The following is a 22,458-nucleotide window of genomic DNA, read 5'->3' as shown; positions in this document are numbered from 1 at the left end:
GTGTGTGTGCATGTGTTTATGTGGGTGTATACATATAGATAAGAACTATTTTTTTTCAAATAAGAACCAAATATAAAAATAGTTCTAAAACCTGCTTTAAAAAGCAACCTTATAGATATTGCCTCATATCAAACTAAAGATCCATTTTATTATTTATAAATATAACTATACCCATTTTATAGATAAGCAAAGAAAATAAAATGTTTCCATTAATAAACTTTGGGGGTACTGTGACAAACACATATCTTTGTGCAAACATATATCTTATCTTTGTGGATATTTCTGTAGATTAGATCCTTAGAATGGAAATTGCTGGGACAAAGATTAGACAAGTTTTAAATTTTGATAGAATCTTGCCAAATTGTCTTGCACAAACTATATATCAGTTTACACCCCTAACAAAATTCATGGAAGTGTCATTTTGCCACTTATACTATGAACAAGAGTAGAAATTTATCTTTTAATTACTTTTATTTTTTGTCAAATGTTGTTGTTGTTTTAATTTGCATTTTCCTCATTATTAGTAAGTGTAAAGATGTTTTCATGTGTTTGGTCACAGTTATAATCCCTCTCTGACTTGACTGTTCATTTCCAGTACCAATGTGCTTTTTGAGCTTTACATTTCTCTTACTGGTATGTTTTTTTCAGTTTTCTGATCATTCTCTTTATCATTTTTCTTGTTGTGTTTGTTTTGCTTTCATTTTCGTTTCTTAGATTTTTTCATCTCCTTTCTTTCTTTGTCATTCCTCTGCTAAGTTGAGACTTTGAAAATTTTGTGTTACCCTCATATTATCTATATAAGGCCAGCCTTGTATTTTTAAGAAACACATTTCCTGTCCTCCAAAATGTCACCTTCATATGAATATGCTCTTCAATTTTTTTTCTGTGTTTCATTATATCATCTTCCAACTTCAGTTAAAATTTCCTCACATTTTCCCAGTTTGTATTAATACTTCTATATTACATTTATTCTATTTTATGGTTAAATATAACAATTAGATTATATTTTACAAGCATTATCAATAATAATTTAGAATTAACTATTATTTTTCTAATTCTTTCATCATCCTTATCTTTTACATTTACACTTCTTCTTGTATCAATTTTTTGATTTTTTGAAACATCTTCTTAAGATTTCTTTTATGAGTGTGTGGCCTAGATTAATTTCTTCAAAGTTCTTATGTGTTTGAAGATGTCTTTATTTGATTCTCGTAGTCAAATATGTAAATATAGCTGGATCTAAGTCTAGATACAGAAGAATTTGCCTTCAACATTTCATCATGTTTTCTTGAAATCTTTACATTCTGTAAAAGAAGAATTGAAGCAGAGCAGCTAAATAGGCAAGGAAGATTTTATTTCAGACTATTGCAAAAGGGAAGACAGATTGAACTCTATTCTATAGAAACAAAAACTCAGAGAGTTTTTAAGCACTGATATGAGCTAGTGAAAAAGTACTGGAGCACATTTGGGAATCAGAGTCAGACCCCACACTCCCAAAGAGAGTGGAAGACAGAGGGCATATCAATCTTGATAATTAAATTTTAAAGGGATGGTTGCCTAATCTTTGAGAAGGCATTCCTGGGTGGTAAGTGATTTGCATCTTAAAGGGCAGAGAAAAAATTTACAACTGCAAGTTTTCTAAAGTAAAAAGTTTAAGAAAGAGAGGTCAGGGGCCTGTAGTCTGGAAGAAAGCTGTCTAAACTGAGGGGTTATTACCTTTAAATTGCTTTGTTTTTGTTGTTCTATAAGTATGTAAAGTACTCTCTTTATTCTTGGAAATTATAAATTTCATGCAGATGTGTCAAGTTAGGTGTCATTTGATACTACAGTTGGCCCTTAAACAATTTGTAGATTAGGGGGGAAATCTCTCCCTGCTGTTGAAAATCTTCATATAAATTTACAGTTTGTCTTCCTTATCCAGGGCAGGGGATCTGCATTTAGAGATTCAACAAAGAGCACAGATCCTGTAGTACTATTGTAGTATTTATTGAAAAAAATCCTCATACAAGTGGACCTGCATAGTTCAAACCTGTGTTGTTCAAGGGTCAACAATATAGTCTCCTATTATATTGGGTATTATATTTAATTCAATCGTCCCCTATTATTTGTTTTGTTATTTCTATAGTGCATCCCCTTCAAAATCCCCTCAAGGATTTTAAAACAGATCTGGGATCTCCTGGGTCCATTTTTTTATCTGATAATGTTCACATCTTTGGCGTCCTGCATCAGGTCCAATGACAATCAAATTGTCATCTGTGCTCAGTCATTTGGTTTTCAGCCATCTCAGATCAGTTATTCAAAGTCTAATGACTTTTCAAAACAGAAGTTATGCTTTAGAACAGTTTTAGATGTATAGAAAAAAATTGTGAAGGAAGTACAGAGAGTTTCCATATATTTTAAACCCAGGTTTTACTCTTATTAATATCTTACATGAGTATGGTACGTTTGTTACAATGAACCAACCAATATTGATATATTGTTTTTAACTAAATTCCATACTTTATTCAGATTCCCTTGTTTTTACTCAGTGTCCACTTTCTATTCTGGGTCATATCCAGCATACCACATTATATTTAGTGTCCCTTATGATCTTCATGACTATAGTGCTTTCTTCAACTTACCTTATTTTTGATGCTTTTTAAAGTTTTGAGGAGTACTGATCAGATACTTTGTAGGATGTTCCTCTATTGAAATTGGTCTGATGTTTTTCTCATGACAGTACCCGAGCTATGAGATATTGGGTGGAAGAACAAAGAGGTAGTGTGTCCTTTTCCATACATCCTGTCAAGAGGATAGACATGATTTATGACATTTATGTTGAACTTAATCATCTGGATGAGATAGTGTTTGTTAGCTTTTTCCACCGTAAATTTAGTATTTTATTTCTTTCTCTATACTCTATGACAGGAAGTCAGTACGTACAGCCCACACCTAAAAATAGAGATTTTTATTTCTCTAATACTGTGCATACTTACTACCCAGCTGTGTATATCCCACTGAGATTACTTATTCTCTCCATGCTTACTTTTTAATTTATTAATTAATTTGATTCTTAGAATAAAAACCTTGGCTCCAAAATACAATAAATAGTTCAGCATCTCTGCAGTTTTAAATTAAATTTCTCCTCCTGCTGCCTCATGATCCATTCCTATTCCTCTTTCTGATAGTGCTTTTATTTTGGTCCTTCTAGGAAAACTTACTTTGATTTTTAGTGATCCTATACGTCATCTGCATTTTTTGGTGGGTTCTCCACCTGTTCCAAAGGACCAAAGGCTGCTCCTTTCATCTTAGTGTGGAGAAAAACCAAGAACAATCAATGCTTTTTCATTGACATCTTCAAACAAAGCTGGTGTCTAAAAAGTGCCTTTTATTCTAGGTTTTCCAGACTGTGTTTGCCATCTTCTAGCATCAGTTATAGTCCCTGGTTCTTATGTATTTATATTGGTAATCTCCTAGAGGACTTCCTCTGGAATCTAAGAGTCCCTTTGGTTTGGGAGCACTGCAAGAATTAGGGACTGGCATCTTAAAACTTTGAAAAGTTTGAGCAAGGTTTTAAGTTAAAGCTACCTCAAAAGAAAACACTGATTCAGCCAACTCAGAAGAATCACTGGAGACAACTATCTGTTGTCCTTGAGGCTTCCCCACTGCTTGCACATTCCCACAGACACACACACAAACACACACATTCATATTTACACACAATTCCTGATCTTACTGCTTCCTTCACAGGGTTTCCTATTAAACATCTCTTTCAAACTGTCACTGGCTTCATTATGTTTCTCTCCATTTGGATGGTGGTGGCCTTCGGTGCATACTTACTACCCCACTGTGTATTAGGGCAAAGAGGGACCCCAGTCACTAGACACATCAGTAATTCTGATCTCAGTTTTCTTTTATCTTCTACAAACTATTATTCATAAGTAGGTAATCATGTCTCATACTCTTAAGAAGAATGTTTTGATTAGCAATTTGTTGAATTTCCTGGCTTTTCCTATTTGTTCCAATTGTATGTTTAAAACATGGGTGTAAAACAGTTTATGGGCGGATGGTGGAAGATGGTGGAAGAGTAAGACGCAGAGATCACCTCCCTCCCCACAGATACATCAGAAATTCATCTACACGTGGAACAACTCCTACAGAACACCTATTGAACGCTGACAGAAGACCTCAGACCCCCCAAAAGGCAAGAAACTCCCCATATACCTGGGTAGGGCAAAAGGAAAAAGAATAAACAGAGACAAAAGGATAGGGATGGGACCTGCGCCAGTGGGAGGGAGCTGTGAAGGAGGAAAGGTTTCCACACACTAGAATCCCCTTCGTGGGTGGAGACTGCAGGTGGCAGAGGGGGAAAGCTTCGGAGTAGCGGAGGAAAGCACAGCAACAGGGGTGCAGAGGGCAAAGTGGAGAGATTCCCCCACAGAGGATTGGTGTTGACCAGCATTCACCAGCCCGAGAGGCTTGTCTGCTCGGCCACCGGGGCAGGTGGGGCTGGGAGCTGAGGCTCGGGTATTGGGTTTCAGTCAGAGCACAGGGAGAGGAATGGGGCTGGCGGCAGGAAGACAGCCTGAAGGGGTTAGTGCACCATGGCTAGCCCGGAGGGAGTCCAGGGAAAAAGTCTGGAGATGCCGAAGAGGCAAGAGACTTTTTCTTCCCCCTTTGTTTCCTGGTGCGTGAGGAGAGGGCATTAAGAGCAATGCTTAAAGAAGCTCCAGTGACGGGCATGAGCTGCGGCTAAAGGCGAGGACCCCGGAGACGGGCGTGGGATGCTGGGGCTGCTGCTGCTGCCGCCACAAGGCCTGTGTGCGAGTGCAGGTCACTGTCCACCCCCACTTCCAGGGAGCCTGTGCACCCCGCCACTGCCGGGGTCCCGGGACACAGGGATGGCTTCCCTGGGAAAGCGCACGGAGTGCCTCAGGCTGGTGCAATGTCATGCCAGCCTCTGCTGCCGCAGGCCCGCCCCGCACTGCGTGCCCCTCCCACCCCTTGGCGTGACTGAGCCAGATCCCCCGAATCAGAAGCTCCTTTAAACACATCCTGTCTGAGCAAAGAAAGGATGCCCTCCGGCAACCTACACGCAGTGGTGGGGCCATGTCCAAGGCTGAGACCTGGGAGCAGTGAGAGCAGAGAAGAGACAGGGAAATCTCTCTGTACAGCCTTGGAGGCAGCGGATTAAAGATCCACGGTCCGCTTGATGTGCCCTGCGTCTGTGGAGTGCATGAATGGACAGCAAATCATGCCAAATTGAGGAGGTGGACTTTGAGGACAAGATTTAAGTTTTTTTCCTCTTTTCCTCTTTTTACAATGAATTATCCCAAATTAAGGAGGTGGACTTTGAGAGAAAGATTTCAGACTTTTTCCCCTTTTCTTCTTTTTACAACGAATTATCCCAAATTGAGGAGGTGGACTTTGAGAGCAAGATTTTCGATTTTTTCCCCCTGTTATCTTTTTGTGTATGTGTATGTGTATACTTCTGTGTGAGATTTTCTCTGTAGAGCTTTGCTTCCACCATAGGTCCCAGGGATCTAACCGTCTTTTTTTTTTTTTCCAATAATTACCTTTTTATTCTTAATAATGCTACTATATTTTATACTTTATTCTATTTTACTTTATCTTCTCTCTTTCTTTTTTTCCTACCTTCCCTCCCTCCACCCCTTTCTTTTTCTTTCTTTCTTTCCTTCCTCCCTCTCTCCCACCCTCCTGTCTTTCTTTTTCTTTCTTTCTTTCTTTCTTTCTTTCTTTCTTTCTTTCTTTCTTTCTTTCTTTCTTTCCTCCCTCCCTCCCTTCTTCCTTTCACTCTTTCTTTTTCTTTCCTCCCTCCCTCCCTCTCTCCTTTCTTTCTTCCTTCCTTCCTTCCTTTCTTACCTTCTTCCTTTCTTTCTCTCTCTCTTTCTTTCTTCTACTAATTCTTTCTTTCTACTTTTTCTCTCTTTTATTCTGAGCCGGGTGGTTGAAAGGATCTTGGTGCTGCAGACAGGAGTCAGTGCTGTGCCTCTGAAGTGGGAGAGCCAAATTCAGGACATGGGTCCACAACAGACCTCCCAGCTCCACATAATATCAAGTGGTGAAAACCTCCCAGAGATCTCCATCTCAACACCAGCACCCAGGTTCACTCAACGACCAGCAATCTACAGTGCTGGTCACCCTATGCCAAGCAACTTGCAAGGTAGGAACACAACCCCACCCATTAGGAGAGAGGCTGCCTAAAAATATAATAGGGCCACAGGAACACCAAAACACACCAACAGAAGTGGACCTGTCCAGCCGAAAGACAAGATTGAGCCTCAACCACCAGAACACAGACACTAGTCCCCCCCACCAGGAAGCCTACACAACATACTGAAACAACCTTAACCACTGGGGACAGACACCAAAAACAACGGGAACTACGAACCTGCAGCCTGCAAAAAGGAGACCCCAAACACAGTAACATAAGCAAAATGAGAAGACAGAAAAACACAGAGCAGATGAAGGAGCAAAATAAAAACCTACCAGACCTAACAAATGAAGAGTTAATAAGCAGTCTACCTGAAAAAGAATTCAGAACAATGATAATAAAGATGATCCAAGATTCTATTTCCAAGATCCAAAATCTTGGAAATAGAATAGACAAAATGCAAGAAACAGTTAACAAGGACCTAGAAGAACTAAAGATGAATCAAGCATTGATTAAAAACACAATAAATGAAATGAAAAATACTCTAGATGGGATCAATAGCAGAATAACTGAGGCAGAAGAATGGATAAGTGAGGTGGAAGATAAAATGGTGGAAATAACTGCTGCAGAGCAAAATAAAGAAAAAAGAATGAAAAGAACAGAGGACAGTCCCAGAGACCTCTGGGACAACATTAAACGCACCAACATTCGAATTATAGGGGTTCCAGAAGAAGAAGAGAAAAAGAAAGGGACTAAGAAAATATTTGAAGAGATTATAGTTGAAAACTTCCCTAATATGGGAAAGGAAATAGTTAATCAAGTCCAGGAGGCACAGAGAGTCCCATACAGAATAAATCCAAGGAGAAATACACCAAGACACATATTAATCAAACTGTCAAAAATTAAACACAAAGAAATCATATTAAAAGCAGCAAGGGAAAAACAACAAATAACACACAAGGGAATCCCCATCAGGTTAACAGCTGATCTCTCAGAAGAAACTCTACAAGCCAGAAGGGAGTGGCAGGACATAATTAAAGGGATGAAGGAGAAGAACATGCAACCAAGATTACTCTACCCAGCAAGGATCTCATTCAGATTTGATGGAGAAATTAAAACCTTTACAGACAAGCAAAAGCTGAGAGAGTTCAACACCACCAAACCAGCTTTACAACAAATGCTAAAGGAACTTCTCTAGGCAAGAAACACAACAGAAGGAAAATAACTACAATAACGAACCCAAAGCAATTAAGGAAATGGGAATAGGAACATACATATCGATAATTACCTTAAATGTAAATGGACTAAATGCTCCCACCAAAAGACACAGATTGGCTGAATGGATACAAAAACAAGACCCATATATATGCTGTCTACCAGAGACCCACTTCAGACCTAGAGACACATACAGATTGAAAGTAAGGGGATGGAAAAAGATATTCCATGCAAATGGAAATCAAAAGAAAGCTGGAGTAGCAATACTTATATCAGACAAAATAGACTTTAAAATAAAGACTATTAGAAGAGACAAAGAAGGACACTACTTAATGATCAAGGGATCGATCCAAGAAGAAGACATAACAATTATAAATATTTATGCACCCAACATAGGAGCACCTCAATACATACGGCAAATACTAACAGCCATAAAAGGGGAAATCAACAGTAACACAATCATAGTAGGGGACTTTAACACCCCACTTTCACCAATGGACAGATCATCCAAAATGAAAATAAATAAGGAAACACAAGCTTTAAATGATACATTAAACAAGATGGACTTAATTGATATTTATAGGACATTCCATCCAAAAACAACAGAATACACATTTTTCTCAAGTGCTCATGGAGCATTCTCCAGGGTAGATCATATCTTGGGTCACAAATCAAGCCTTGTTAAATTTAAAAAAAATTGAAATTGTATCAAGTATCTTTTCTGACCACAATGCTATGAGACTAGAGATCAATCACAGGAAAAGATCTGTAAAAAATACAAACACATGGAGGCTAAACAATACACTACTAAATAACAAAGTGATCACTGAAGAAAGCAAAGAGGAAATAAAAAAAATACTTAGAAACAAATGACAATGTAGACACGATGACCCAAAACCTATGGGATGAAGCAAAAGCAGTTCTAAGGGGGAACTTTATAGCAATACAATCCCACCTTAAGAAACAGCAAACATCTCGAGTAAACAACCTGACCCTGCACTTAAAGCAATTAGAGAAAGAAGAACAAAAATCCCCCAAAGTTAGCAGAAGGAAAGAAATCATAAAGATCAGATCAGAAATAAATGAAAAAGAAATGAAGGAAACGATAGCAAAGATCAATAAAACTAAAAGCTGTTTCTTTGAGAAGATAAACAAAATTGATAAACCATTAGCCAGACTACTCAAGAAAAAAAGGGAGAAGACTCAAATCAATAGAATTAAAAATGAAAAAGGGGAAGTAACGAATGACACTGCAGAAATACAAAAGATCATGAGAGATTACTACAAGAAACTCTATACCAATAAAATGGACAACCTGGACTAAATGGACAAATTCTTAGAAATGCACAACCTGCCAAGACTGAATCAGGAAGAAATATAAAATATGAATAGACCAATCACAAGCACTGAAATTGAAACTGTCATTAAAAATCTTCCAACAAACAAAAGCCCAGGACCAGATGGCTTCACAGGCAAATTCTATCAAACATTTAGAGAAGAGCTAACACCTATCTTTCTCAAACTCCTCCAAAATATAGCAGAGGGAGGAGCACTCCCAAACTCATTCCACGAGGCCACCATCACCTTCATACCAAAACCAGGCAAGGATGTCACAAAGAAAGAAAACTACAGGCCAATATCACTGATGAACATAGATGCAAAAATCCTCAACAAAATACTAGCAAACAGAATCCAACAGCACATTAAAAGGATCATACACCATGATCAGGTGAAGTTTATCCCAGTAATGCAAGGATTCTTCAATAAATGCAAATCAATCAATTTGCTACACCATATTAACAATTTGAAGAAGATAAACCATATGATCATCTCAATAGATGCAGAGAAAGCTTTTGACAAAATTCAACACCCATTTATGATAAAAACCCTGCAGAAAGTAGGCATAGAGGGAACTTTCCTCAACATAATAAAGGTCATATAGGACAAACCCACAGCCAACATTGTCCTCAGTGGTGAAAAACTGAAACCATTTCCACTAAGATCAGGAACAAGACAAGGCTGCCCACTCTCACCACTCTTATTCAACTTAGTTTTGGAAGTTTTAGCCACAGCAATCAGAGAAGAAAAGGAAATAAAAGGAATCCAAATCGGAAAAGAAGACGTAAAGCTGTCACTGTTTGCAGATGACATGATACTGTACATAGAGAATCCTAAAGATTCTACCAGAAAGCTACTAGAGCTAATCAATGAATTTGGTAAAGTAGCAGGATACAAAATTAATGCACAGAAATCTCTGGCATTCCTCTACACTAATGATACAAATTCTGAAAGTGAAATTAAGAAAACACTCCCATTTACCATTGCAACAAAAAGAATAAAATATCTAGGAATAAACCTACCTAAGGAGACAAAAGACCTGTATGCAGAAAATTATAAGACATTGATGAAAAAAATTAAAGATGATACAAATAGATGGAGAGATATACCATGCCCCTGGATTGGAAGAATCAATATTGTGAAAATGACTCTACTTCCCAAAGCAATCTACAGATTCAGTGCAATCCCTATCCAACTACCACAGGCATTTTTCACAGAACTAGAACAAAAATTTCACAATTTGCATGGAAAAACAAAAGACCCCGAATAGTCAAAGAAATCATGAGAACGAAAAAAGGAGCTGGAGGAATCAGGCTCCCTGACTTCAGACTATACTACAAAGCTACAGTAATCAAGACAGTATGGTACTGGCACAAAAACAGAAAGATAGATCAATGGAACAGGTTAGAAAGCCCAGAGATAAACCCACACACATATGGTCAACTTATCTTTGATAAAGGAGGCAGGAATGTACAGTGGAGAAAGGACAGCCTCTTCAATAAGTGGTGCTGGGAAAACTGGACAGGGACATGTAAAAGTATGAGATTAGATCATTCCCTAACACCATACACAAAAATAAGATCAATATGGATTAAAGACCTAAGTGTAAGGCCAGAAACTATCAAACTCTTAGAGGAAAACATAGGCAGAACACTCTATGACATAAATCACAGCAAGATGCTTTTGGACCCACCTCCTAGAGAAATGGAAATAAAAACAAAGATAAACAAATGGGACCTAATGAAACTTCAAAGCTTTTGCACAGCAAAGGAAACCATAAACAAGACCAAAAGACAACCCTCAGAATGGGAGAAAATATTTGCAAATGAAGCAACTGACAAAGGATTAATCTCCAAAATTTATAAGCAGCTCATGCAGCTCAATAACAAAAAAACAAACAACCCAATCCAAAAATGGGCAGAAGACTTAAATAGGCATTTCTCCAAAGAAGATATACAGACTGCCAACAAACACAGGAAAGAATGCTCAACATCATTAATCATTAGAGAAATGCAAATCAAAACTACAATGAGATATCATCTCACACCAGTCAGAATGGCCATCATCTAGAAATCTAGAAACAATAAATGCTGGAGAGGGTGTGGAGAAAAGGGAACACTCTTGCACTGCTGGTGGGAATGTGAATTGGTACAGCCACTATGGAGAACAGTATGGAGGTTCCTTAAAAAACTAAAAATAGAACTACCATATGACCCAGCAATCCCACTACTAGGCATATACCCTGAGAAAACCATAATTCAAAAAGTGTCATACACCAAAATGTTCATTGCAGCTCTATTCACAATAGCCAGGAGATGGAAACAACCCAAGTGTCCATCATCGGATGAATGGATAAAGAAGATGTGGCACATATATACAATGGAATATTACTCAGCCATAAAAAGAAATGAAACTGAGCTATTTGTAATGAAGTGGATAGACCTAGAGTCTGTCATACAGAGTGAAGTAAGTCAGAAAGAGAAAGACAAATACCGTATGCTAAGACATATATATGGAATTCAAAAAAAAAAAATGTCATGAAGAACCTAGGGGTAAAACAGGAATAAAGACACAGACCTACTTGAGAATGGACTTGAGGATATGGGGAGGGGGAAGGTTAAGCTGTGACAAGGCAAAAGAGAGGCATGGACATATATACAGTACCAAACGTAAGGTAGTTAGATAGTGGGAAGCAGCCGCAGAGCACAGGGAGATCAGCTCAGTGCTTTGTGACCGCCTGGAGGGGTGGGATAGGGAGGGTGGGAGGGAGGGAGACGCAAGAGGGGAGGGATGTGGGAACAGATGTATATGCATGACTGAGTCACTTTGTTATAAAGCAGAAAATAATAAAAAAATAACATAAAAATTAAAAAAAAACAGTCTATGAAGCCTATTATACAGTATCCCTGCTGTATTTCTATATCTCAGTACTAATGTCTTGTCTCACATATCTTTGCAAGGATAATTCTTTTTTTTTTCATGACTCCATTACCATACTTAATGTGAAAAATAATCTTGACAATTTTCCGTTGTACATCAACAATGAAAATACTCAAAGCAGAGAAAAAATTTTCAAAGTGACACTTTAACTGTTATGTCCACATTCATAATATAATGGATATAAACATAATATATACTCCAATTCTAGTCTGAGATAAAAGCACTTTATATAAATGAAAGTCAAGATGATCTGCATGAATTTTATACACAGTATGCTCACAAATTTTTAATAATCCCCAATGAGAATATAAAAAGTAAGCCACTGGTAATTGAGACTTTTAATAAATGTGGTAATAGTTATAAAATTTTTTGGCCATCCATAGCAGAAGAAATTGTTAGACACCACATCAACATCATATTTGTTTCCACAAATATCATTATTCTATTAAATAAATGTTTATATCAGAAAAGTAGTCCGAGCTTCCTATGAATTACTCAAAAAATATTGAGAAGAATGGAAAGAAATGCTTTGAATTCTTTAATGAAATTTATGAATAAAGGCTATTGGACTTACAAGAAGATGGATAAAGGAAGTTACTTCCAATGATTATTTTACCAAATAAATTGGTTGAATTTAAAGTTTATTCTATTTCAATATATAGCTAAAGTCAACTGAAGGAAAATGCACAATGTAAAAGTTGAGAATTATGTTTTACTTGGCATACTTTCTTAGGCCTTCAAGCCTGAAAGACAGCTCCTCAAATAGCTATGAGGGACTGCTCTGAAGAGGTATGGGAGGAGCCAGATATATAGGGGTTTTTGCAAAAAAAACAGGTAGTCGGAACATCAAAAGATTAATATTAGTTAATGAAAAATGGATATCTCAAGTTAATGCACTTAACACCTTTCTACACATATGGGAAGATGCAAGAGTCTGGGATCATTGAAATCATTTCTTTGATATGCACCTTAGATATCTAGGGTCAGTATCCTGTTCCTTCACATCCTGACTCCCCTCAGGGTGGACCTTTGGGGGTGATTGCAGTGGGCAATGGCTTGGCAGTGGACAGCCATTTGTCTCCATCTTAAGTTCTCTCAGGGCTCACAAATGGGGGCAGCTGTAGTGGCTTGATATCTGCAACATCCTTTGTTTATTGATACGGCAGGCAACATTTTTCATTCACACTAAACAAATGATTCATAGGTGGAAATATAATCAAGCATTAGTTAAAAAAATTAAGAAAACCTCATACATATTATAAATTTACAAGGGTCATAATTAATTTTACTTGTTATTTTTTTTCCTTTATATCACACATCAAGAAGAAATGAGACGTTCTAAACAAGTGCATCAAAGTCACCCTCTTCATTCATTAAATGGTGAGTCAGGGTCGATGTGACTATTTCACTTTGACTTCTGAACTCCTGGATAGAGCTACTTTGGCACTCAGTGTCACTTATTGGTCATAATCAGATGAGATTGTTAGGTATAGACTTCTGCCCACTAAGAACTAAAAGGGCACATTTATTTTCCTTATGAATTATGTCATCAAATATGCATGAAATGGTAATTATTTATAATCCCCATAAGTCTGAGAAGAACATTACCAGATCATCCGTGCTAACTAATCAATCTTGACTAGACTAAACAAGAAATCTCAAACACAAGAATATTCTTAAATAAATATTTTCAAGCCAAGCAGTTTTACTTTTTTCAGTTAAAAGAAAACTTCAGATTACAATGTTGAAACACAAATATCTTAGTACCATTTGTTTTGATTTTAAAATGTAGCATACAAAAGGTAACAGTACAAATAAATTATACATTAATATTCTTGGAAATAGCTTTATAGTATTTAATTTCTTTTTTTTTTTTCCGGTATGTGGGCCTCTCACTGTTGTGGGCTCTCCCGTTGCGGAGCAGAGGCTCCGGACGTGCAGGCCCAGTGGCCATGGTTCATGGGCCCAGCTGCTCTGTGGCATGTGGGATCTTCCCGGACTGGGGCACGAACCCGTATCCCCTGCATCGGCAGGCAGACTCTCAACCACTGCGCCACCTGGGAAGCCCATATAGTATTTAATTTCTTACTTTAGATTATTATTCATTTTGATAATACTAACTGAAGGATCATACAAAACAAAACATTGCTCGAGCACTATTTTCCCCTGCTTTCAGTAGAAGCAACCAAAATGTTAAATTATCTGTTATGTCATTATTGATTCTTCTACATTTAATCTGTGACTTAGTTTTGTAGTAATATTAGGGAAGCCATGAACTTTAGCTTTCCTATGGCTAATCAATTTTTTTTATTTTCTAAATATATAGATTCTATCATTAAAACTTTCTAGCAACATAGAAAAAATATTACTTTTGTACAAAGTTAATAGAATTATAGCTCTACAAATATTATTACCTATCCTTTCTTGAATCTGATTTGCACTGAAAACAATCTTCTTTATGATATTTCCCCCTCTTCATATTTCAAGCATCATCTGTAGGAATACCTTCAAAAGAAGGAGGTGAACGAAAATTAAAGGTGAAAGGGAAAGGAGAGAAGTACTCATATTTATTGACCATTCAGTTTGCCAAACACTGTGCCAAATGCATAAAATAAATCATCTCATAATGAGAAAGTTGCCATGATTAGCCCCAATTTAGAAATGAGCCATCCAATAATCAGAGACTGTTCATCATTCAGCTCTGAAGAACAGCTCAAAAGAGTCTGATTCTGAAGTGTGTATTCACAAAGTTTTTGCTCTGCATGCATCAATGTATTTGTAGTTCTTGTAACTCACCATGTTCTTTTACATACCTTTGTCTTCATTTCTTCCTCCAGGGTCCCTTTATGACCTGCCCTCCCGTTAAAGTCTGATTCGAGCTCAGGTTCCAGTCTCATGCTATTTGGGCTCTAATAACTAATTGATTTCTTCTAGCAGAAAAAAATCATATTCCTCTACTCTCGTCAGCTATCTTTACACACTCAATGGCAGGGCAACGTAGTTTTCACCTTGGTTTCCAGAGGACTTGGAGCATGCATGGAGTACTCAATGCATCTTGTTAAATGAAGAACAAACAAAAACAAATAGAGATCCACCAAGCTGAACAGCAGAGAAAAGGGAAAGGCAGAATTTACAATCTTTCTCCACCCACCAAATGTTTGCAATATCTTCCTGGACTTTTGAACGTTTTTATGTTTGACAGTGGTGTCTGAGTTAAAAATATTAAAGCTTGATTGCTAATGAACACTTTGTATTTTGGACTCTTTTCTACCCTCGTATGGGTTTCAACAACACTTCTAGGTCACTAATTATTGAGATCCTACGAAGCAAAGGAATACTTTTTTTTTTTTTGTAACCACTTTTCTTTTTATCGAGGAGTTAACTATTTTTTTGGTATAATGCCAATATCATATCAGTGTTAACATTATAAACATAAAATTAAACTGAGGAGTTAAATAGTTTGACCCTTAGCAGCAAGTGTGGCTTACCAAGTTTCTTTCTATGAGTGAAAGAAAGAGTGAACTCAAGTAAATGACCAGGGTAATGTTTTACTAGATGGGATTTTAAAAATGAGAGTACCAGCTAAATTGTGGGAGATAATACAAGGGATTTTAAACAGCGTGTAAGCGGGCATGGGAAATAACTGATGAAGCTTCTAATACTTTGAGAAAGATTTTGAGGAAAAACAGAGATAGTAATAATAAATCATTAAATTTTGCTTTGTGGTCTATAACATAAATCCTATTCCCTTCCTCTTCACAAACTTTTCAGTAATATCTGTATTAATAACATTTGCTTTTTAGAGTTGGATTTTTTTCCTGGGGTATGACTACATGCTTTTTTTGAATCAAGGTAGGTACAGGGTAGGAGGAAGACAACCCTTGGGAATACGGTGACATCTGAACTACACTTATAATTGTTATTATTCATCCCTCTTTATTTATTTAAGGATGATGCTGTCAAAAATAGTGCTCTTAAGTTTGTGACATGGAACTTTATGGTACCTGTATACTTGGCTGGACCATTTACAACTATCATCTAAATGGTCTCTGAGAGGTCTGTGCATTCCATGTGATTGGCCTGCAAGGGAACTATTGTCTGCTCAGATGTATTTCCTTGTAATAAGATGACTTAGTTTTTGAATTTTACTTTATTACTGGTAATTTTTAATCGATTAATCTTTTTTTCTAAAGTCCATTCCGTCAGGTTTTTTTTTTAACAGGTAGAATGAAGAGTGTCTTTTTTTCTTGTTCATAATACAGAGAAGAGCATTTTGAATTACAAGTTTTCAAAGTGTCCTTTCAAGTCTCTCAGTCTATGAGTAGTAAGACTATATGGAATCAAACTATCTGTCTCACTGGCAGACACAAAACCCAGAATGTAGCTCAGTCTTCACCATCTCAAAGTATCAATTTATTTGTGACATGAAGAGATACAAGGCGAGGATAATCTCATTGTTTTGTTGATTTTTAGACATTTTGTTTAAAACAACTACTTTAAGAATTGTGTAATAAGTACTCAAAAGATTTGGCAGCTTCCATAATAAAAGTACAGATCACAATTCTGATTCTATTCACTTAGAGAAATTGAATTTTTAAATTCTCATCTTGAACTTAACTTTTTATAATCTAATCATGATTTAAGTTTTTAGTTTTCTTAAAACTGGAAAAATCAGTTTCTTAAATATTTAAGTAGAGCTATTCAATTTGCTAATCAATAACACATTTTACTTTATAATTACACATTTGGCCTTGAAGTTTTCTATAGAGACTCAGCAAAATATTTTTTTTTCTATTTCAGATAATAGCCTCATACCAAAACAAAACAAAACAAACAGACAAACAAAAAAACCCAACAGCAATTCTCATTCACAGCTTGTAAGGAAAAGTTTAAAAAATATAACAACTTTGAGAACAAAAATGTCAATGCATTTATGGTTTATTACATTTCTAGAATGTACAAACTCTGTTGTAATGAGGATAGAGTCTTTTATGAAGATAGGAAAAAAAAGTAAATCCTTCAGTTGTGGTACATGAACACAGATGGATCGAAATTTGGGCTCATTTGGGTAGATGTAAGCTCTCAGATAACCATGCAAGATGTGTATGTGCACGTGTATCTGGTTTTATATATGTACAAAAGCTCATATCCCTGCTGGTGTGTATAGCAGCAATAAAGGTTGAAAATTACTACAAGCTTTAAACGGTTTGGTCCTACCATGGAAGGGGCAATTTATTTTTTTCTTACAGAACAGCACCTTGTCTTTTGATTCCATAGCTCCATCTCTCTCCACTCTCCATAGCTCCTCCTTCCCACTCACTTCCTCTCTTTTTCCTCTGCACACTATAATGAGGCACAGCTAGAGATTCCTTTCAAAGGGAGAAAAGGGGCATCTCTAAGGGGCACAGGTAGGCTGAAAATGTGCTCCTTCTACTCAGGAACAGCTCTTAACAGTGCATACTGAGAAAGATCTATTTTCTCTGAGTTTGTGACAAACATATGCACAGGCTTTATCTTCTGGTCTGTAAGAGTTAAAGCCATAAATGGTGAATGCTATGGCTCTCAGAGAACATTTTAGACTAGAATAGAAAAAAGTTTCCAATTTTATTGAATGAAATTTCTGCTTTAATAGATCACACTCAGTACAGGTTGAGTAAAAGATAATAAATGAACAGATTGCATATGAAAGAAAGAAGCATGCAAAAAAATAAGAAGGAAGCACAGGACTTCTCTTTCAAATATAAATTTCATCTGAAAATATATTCATTTTCTTCCCCCAGAATTCAGTATGTAAAAAGAAAAGTGTGAAAGTGGAAAAAGGTGCTATTTTTCCTTAAATATGTTATCTTTTCACTGATTATGGGAAAAACCTTTTATGAAACTAGGGAGTTAAAGTTAAGAAAAAGGAGAAACCAAACAAATGCATGTACTCAGGCAAAATGAAATATAGTATTTTTCCTATAAGACTTCATTATACTGTCTCAGTAATGAGCGTCACATTTACAGTAAGCTCTATAAAGCAGAGAAAACCATGATGCCTATAGCGGTGTCAAGTTAAATAACTAAAAATAGTCATTTTTGTTTCCTCTCATAGTGAAAAAGATATCAAGTTTACTAATTGTATTCTACCTTCTAAATCTCTGGAAGTGAGTATGTGATAGTGCTGAGTGACTGTTGGCTGGGCTTTAAGTTAAAAAAGTGAAATTCCTGACTTAGCAGCTTATCTTTGCCCAATATTAATATCTCTACTTCCCCACTACATTTTTCCTTCTCATTTCTGAAGATAACACAGTCTGGGTGGTTTTCTTTTTTTCTTTTTTTTTTTTTTATACTTAAAAAAGACTAGACAAAGCATATCCTCTTAGACTCTAAATTGTGTAATTTCTTTAGTAATGCTTTAGTTATGACCCTTTAGTACTGTGTGATAACTAGAAAGCATGGACAGTTCATCAGACACTATCAGTTCTGAATTTGACATGAGAATAAACAAAATAAAATTAATAAAAGCTAGAAAATCAGAGAGACATCTTAGAGCTGACTCAGTTGAAGGACTATCAATAAAATTCTTAGAAAGAGAAATTAAAATATCTACATCAACTAACATAAAATTTTAGTATATACTCAAAGCTGTACACTGTCAATCCTGGCAAAACATATTTCTAAATTCTGTTTGATTTTACTGACAAAGGGGGTGTGGGGACTTCTAAAACATATTCATTCTTGCTAAGTTTGCTTAAAATGGATCACAAGCAATGTGAAGCAAGCCAGATAGCCTTATCTCAAGTAATGAATCTAGTTTCTATATAAAGGTAAAATTCATATAGAATCATCTTTTGAGTGACAAAGAATGTGATATGAGAAACAAGGTGATGAAGAAATGAGCAAGCCATCATTGTGAAATAACCTCTGGCCAAGGATCTTCCCAGAGGATCACAGTTATGTGCAGTAGGTCAAGAAATTTAGTTTAGACAGTGAGTTCCAGTTTTTACCTAATGGGAATTCTAATTCAAAAAATACACCTAAAAAACATTTACCCAATAAATATATGCCCTTAATTTTAAAGGTGCTAAATGATTAAAATTAGCCTATACATTTCTTAAGTGAAACATTGTAGGCAAATCTGTACTAAATCACTAGTAAAAAACTGCAAGTTATTTCCAAACACAACATATATGAAAAGTGTTTAAATTTAGAAATGTCCAAAAATTGAACTCAATACCTACATGTCACTCCAAGTATTGAGTTCTCTGTCACTCTAGGTAGTCAAGCCAAAGTGAGATGATCATCTTAGAGGTTGAAATTGAGTAAGCAAGCTTTGGATGGGAATAACTGGTCAGTTAGCTTCTAAACTCCTTTCAGTACATGTATCCTATCTTTTGTTAATTTCTCTTCTATTTCTTTTCATATCCAGTAATCAAGGAGACAGCTTAGGTTAGGGGCAGATTACTCAACTTCCTTCTTTTCCAACTTTGCAAGCATATCATTTTAAAAATAACTAGTGGTAGTGTAACAAAGAAGAAACCTGACTCCATATTGGATCTATTCCTTTAGCTCTAACCTTTGCGCTCTGTTGCCTGTGCTTAGTCATACTGGCTCTGTATTTGTGGAAAAGAATATTACCCATAGCCCAAAATATACATGATAGTTCATTCTCAAGGTTCTGCCTCCCAGACTTGATCATTAAAGGTATAACACTTTTCCATTCATATAGAGATAAAACGTTGCAGAACAGAAAATAATAATTGTCTTGTTGGAGGTTTATAGGAACATTGTGACCAGACCTATGTGGATGGCTGTAAGAACAAAGGATTCCAAGACCAAGAAGTTTACAACAGCCAGCCACACTCCCTCCCCTTTTAGTATAAAAGAAACCTGAATTCTAACTCAGGTAAGATGGTTTTTTGGGATGCTAGTCCACCATCTTGGTCTACTGGCTTTCTAAATAAAGTCACCATTCCTTGCCCCAGCACTTCCTCTCTTGATTTATTTGGCCTGTCATGTAGTGAGCAGTATGAGCTTGGACTTGCTAACAGTAGCCTAGAGCAGGGCTAACCTACTACCTGTTTTTGTAACTAAAGTTTTATTGGAACACAGTTACTTATTTGTTTGTGTATTGTCCATGCTGTGTTCACAACAGTGTCAGAATTTACAGTTGCAACAGAAATCATGTGGCATTACAAAGTGGAAAATATTTACTAGCAGGATCTTTACAGGAAATGTTTGCTGACCATTAGCCTAGAAACCTATTTGAATGATCACTGTGATTTCAACAAAATATCCAGACTTTATCCCCAAAGCATGATGATTATTTTATGTAATAAAAATATGAGATTGGGCATTATTAGGAGGATATGGCTAACTTGCATTATTTGCCTATAGATAACAGAGCTTTGAATCATTATTTCCCACGGTGAGATGGTTTTTAAAATATACTAGGATATGAGCTCTTGTAATTGACTAACATATTTATTCAAGTATGAATATTTTCACTAACATTAAACAAATCATGTTTCCCTAGTGGTTGGCTTTGAGTTCACATAACAAAATGTTCTCTCAGATCTGTGTGAGAAAATGCTGTTTACTTTACAGTCAGAATGGCTTTAAGAATACATAATACAAAGCACTTTTCTCTAAAAGAACTTCTAATTTGGAATTTTCCAATAAAAAATTAATCTTAAGAAATTACTCTGACATTCCATTTAAAAAATAATGATACACTGTAACTTTTTCATTTTAGACGTTTTTAGTTTGTCACCTTTTTGTAACAGATAGTAAATATTATATTTCAACATGTGTTTCAAATGAAATAAAAATCAGCTGAATGAAAGTTTTCTAAATTATATGTGTCTTCTACCCTTATGCAAGGTTTAGATATTCACAAATATTTAAAAAGTCAGGTTTTCAAATCCAATATGACTGCAGTCTGTTTTAATAGTGAGAACTGAATTGTTTTTGCCCCTGTAGGTGAATAAGATAGACAAGCTAATTGCCTTTTTAACTTACAGATTTTCAGAGAGAGAGATCTCATTATCATTTGCTTTTAGGAATGAATTTCTTTCCAGTTCTGATGGAGAGTATAGCTTCTTTTATCATAAAATAATGAACCCTTTACCTTCCCTATCTTTCTCTAAGTTCCCATACCAAGTACTTGATAGAAGACTGATTTTGCTCACCACTGTTTCAAGTGCTTCTTAGAATAACTTTAGAGAACAAGAGACACACCACGTTAACATAACAGAATACTTGAAAAATCAATGACTATGCCAGGGTAAAAGTGATTGCACTCATAACCAATATTCTAGACATTTAGAAAGGTCATATAGAACTTCTTTAAAACTCTGTTCACTAGAATCATTATAACTGACAATCTTCTATTTGTCATAAATAGAGCCATTCTATCATTTTAAATACCTTAAAACTGGTATGATAAAAATTATTCCAAGGGTACAGTAGCTTGTTTGAAAATCTCAGCTATTGGATCTGAAGTTAATAAAACATAAATTCACACACATACACAGAGGCACATACACACATACGTACACACACACTGGTTTCAATCTTTATTGGAGTAGGCAGTCTGGAATGATCCCAGGTTAGGGTAGACTAGAGCAAAAAGATTTTGAGAGGGGAAATATCTAAGGCATAAATTGCATTGAGGAAAAACATTATGAAGGACTGGAAAGTTGATAGGGATTATGAAAGAGTTATTTGCTTTATAATTTTGATTTGGATCCAACTCAGTATATTTCAGTTTTCAATTGAGAAAAGTGAGCTGATTTTTTTACATTACTATATGCACTTTTCTTTATATTTCTGAAGAAGTCTTCAGTAATTTTAAATATATATTACTAATACAAGTGTTTAATTTCAACTACTTTTACTGTACTAATGACAAGGACATTGCTCTCAGAATCCTTTTTAAGTTTCAGTGAGTACATCATTGGTCTAAGAGACAGAGGTCTTGGTGTGCTTGTACAAGTACTTTACAAACGAGCTTATTTCTTAATCCTTAATATGAGAAAATTAAAATGATTAGCACATCAAAGTTATTATGGAGATTAGAAAAAGTAAGTTGTGTAAATGAGCAATATAACTGAATCATTTTATGGATTTATTTTTCATTATATGGCTACCGAGTGGATTTTATAGTTACAGTGACTTTATTTTCAGAATCAAACATTGAGTTTTAGAGTCTCATAAGCGTATTTGGGGAAAAACAGAAAAATATTGGAATCTAGATCACTGTTTTAGGTCAGAATTTATCTTCACAAATAATATATTCCAACATGATGTCAAATAGCCAAAAGTGGAAATAGGAAGGTCAGTGTAGGTTATATATGAAGGTGATACTGTAGGATTGTGGCAGTGATGAATGAAATTGAATGAATATTAGATTTATTTTTAGGTAAACAGAAAGGAGTTTGAAGAAAGAGGAGCATCATAAATACAATCACTTTATTTAAATATAAATAACTTCTACATTTTAATTCAATTAATTTAATTTTGTTTTATTTTTTGTCTTTAGTACTTTGGCAGGTGTGATTTATTCTGATATGGAGAATGTGAGAGGGTGAGATAATTGTTTTTACAGTTGTTTCTAGTGTTTGGAGTGTGTATGTATAAAAGATATGTTAAGAGAGTCAATTTTGACATGATAATTTTGAGATATCCAGGAGCCAGACAGGTATGGATGTCAAAAAGCTTGAGGGATATGAGTGTGAGTCTTAAATGTAATATCAGGGCTAGGAATATTACTTTGGGACTTTTTCAATAGTAAGTAAAGTCATGTGAATTAATGAGACCATCTAGAT

This window comes from Mesoplodon mirus, assembly GCF_964341445.2.
Source record: "Mesoplodon mirus genome assembly, chromosome: 4".
In the NCBI taxonomy this organism is placed as follows: domain Eukaryota; kingdom Metazoa; phylum Chordata; class Mammalia; order Artiodactyla; family Ziphiidae; genus Mesoplodon; species Mesoplodon mirus.
Note: the sequence above shows the minus strand (reverse complement) of the source record.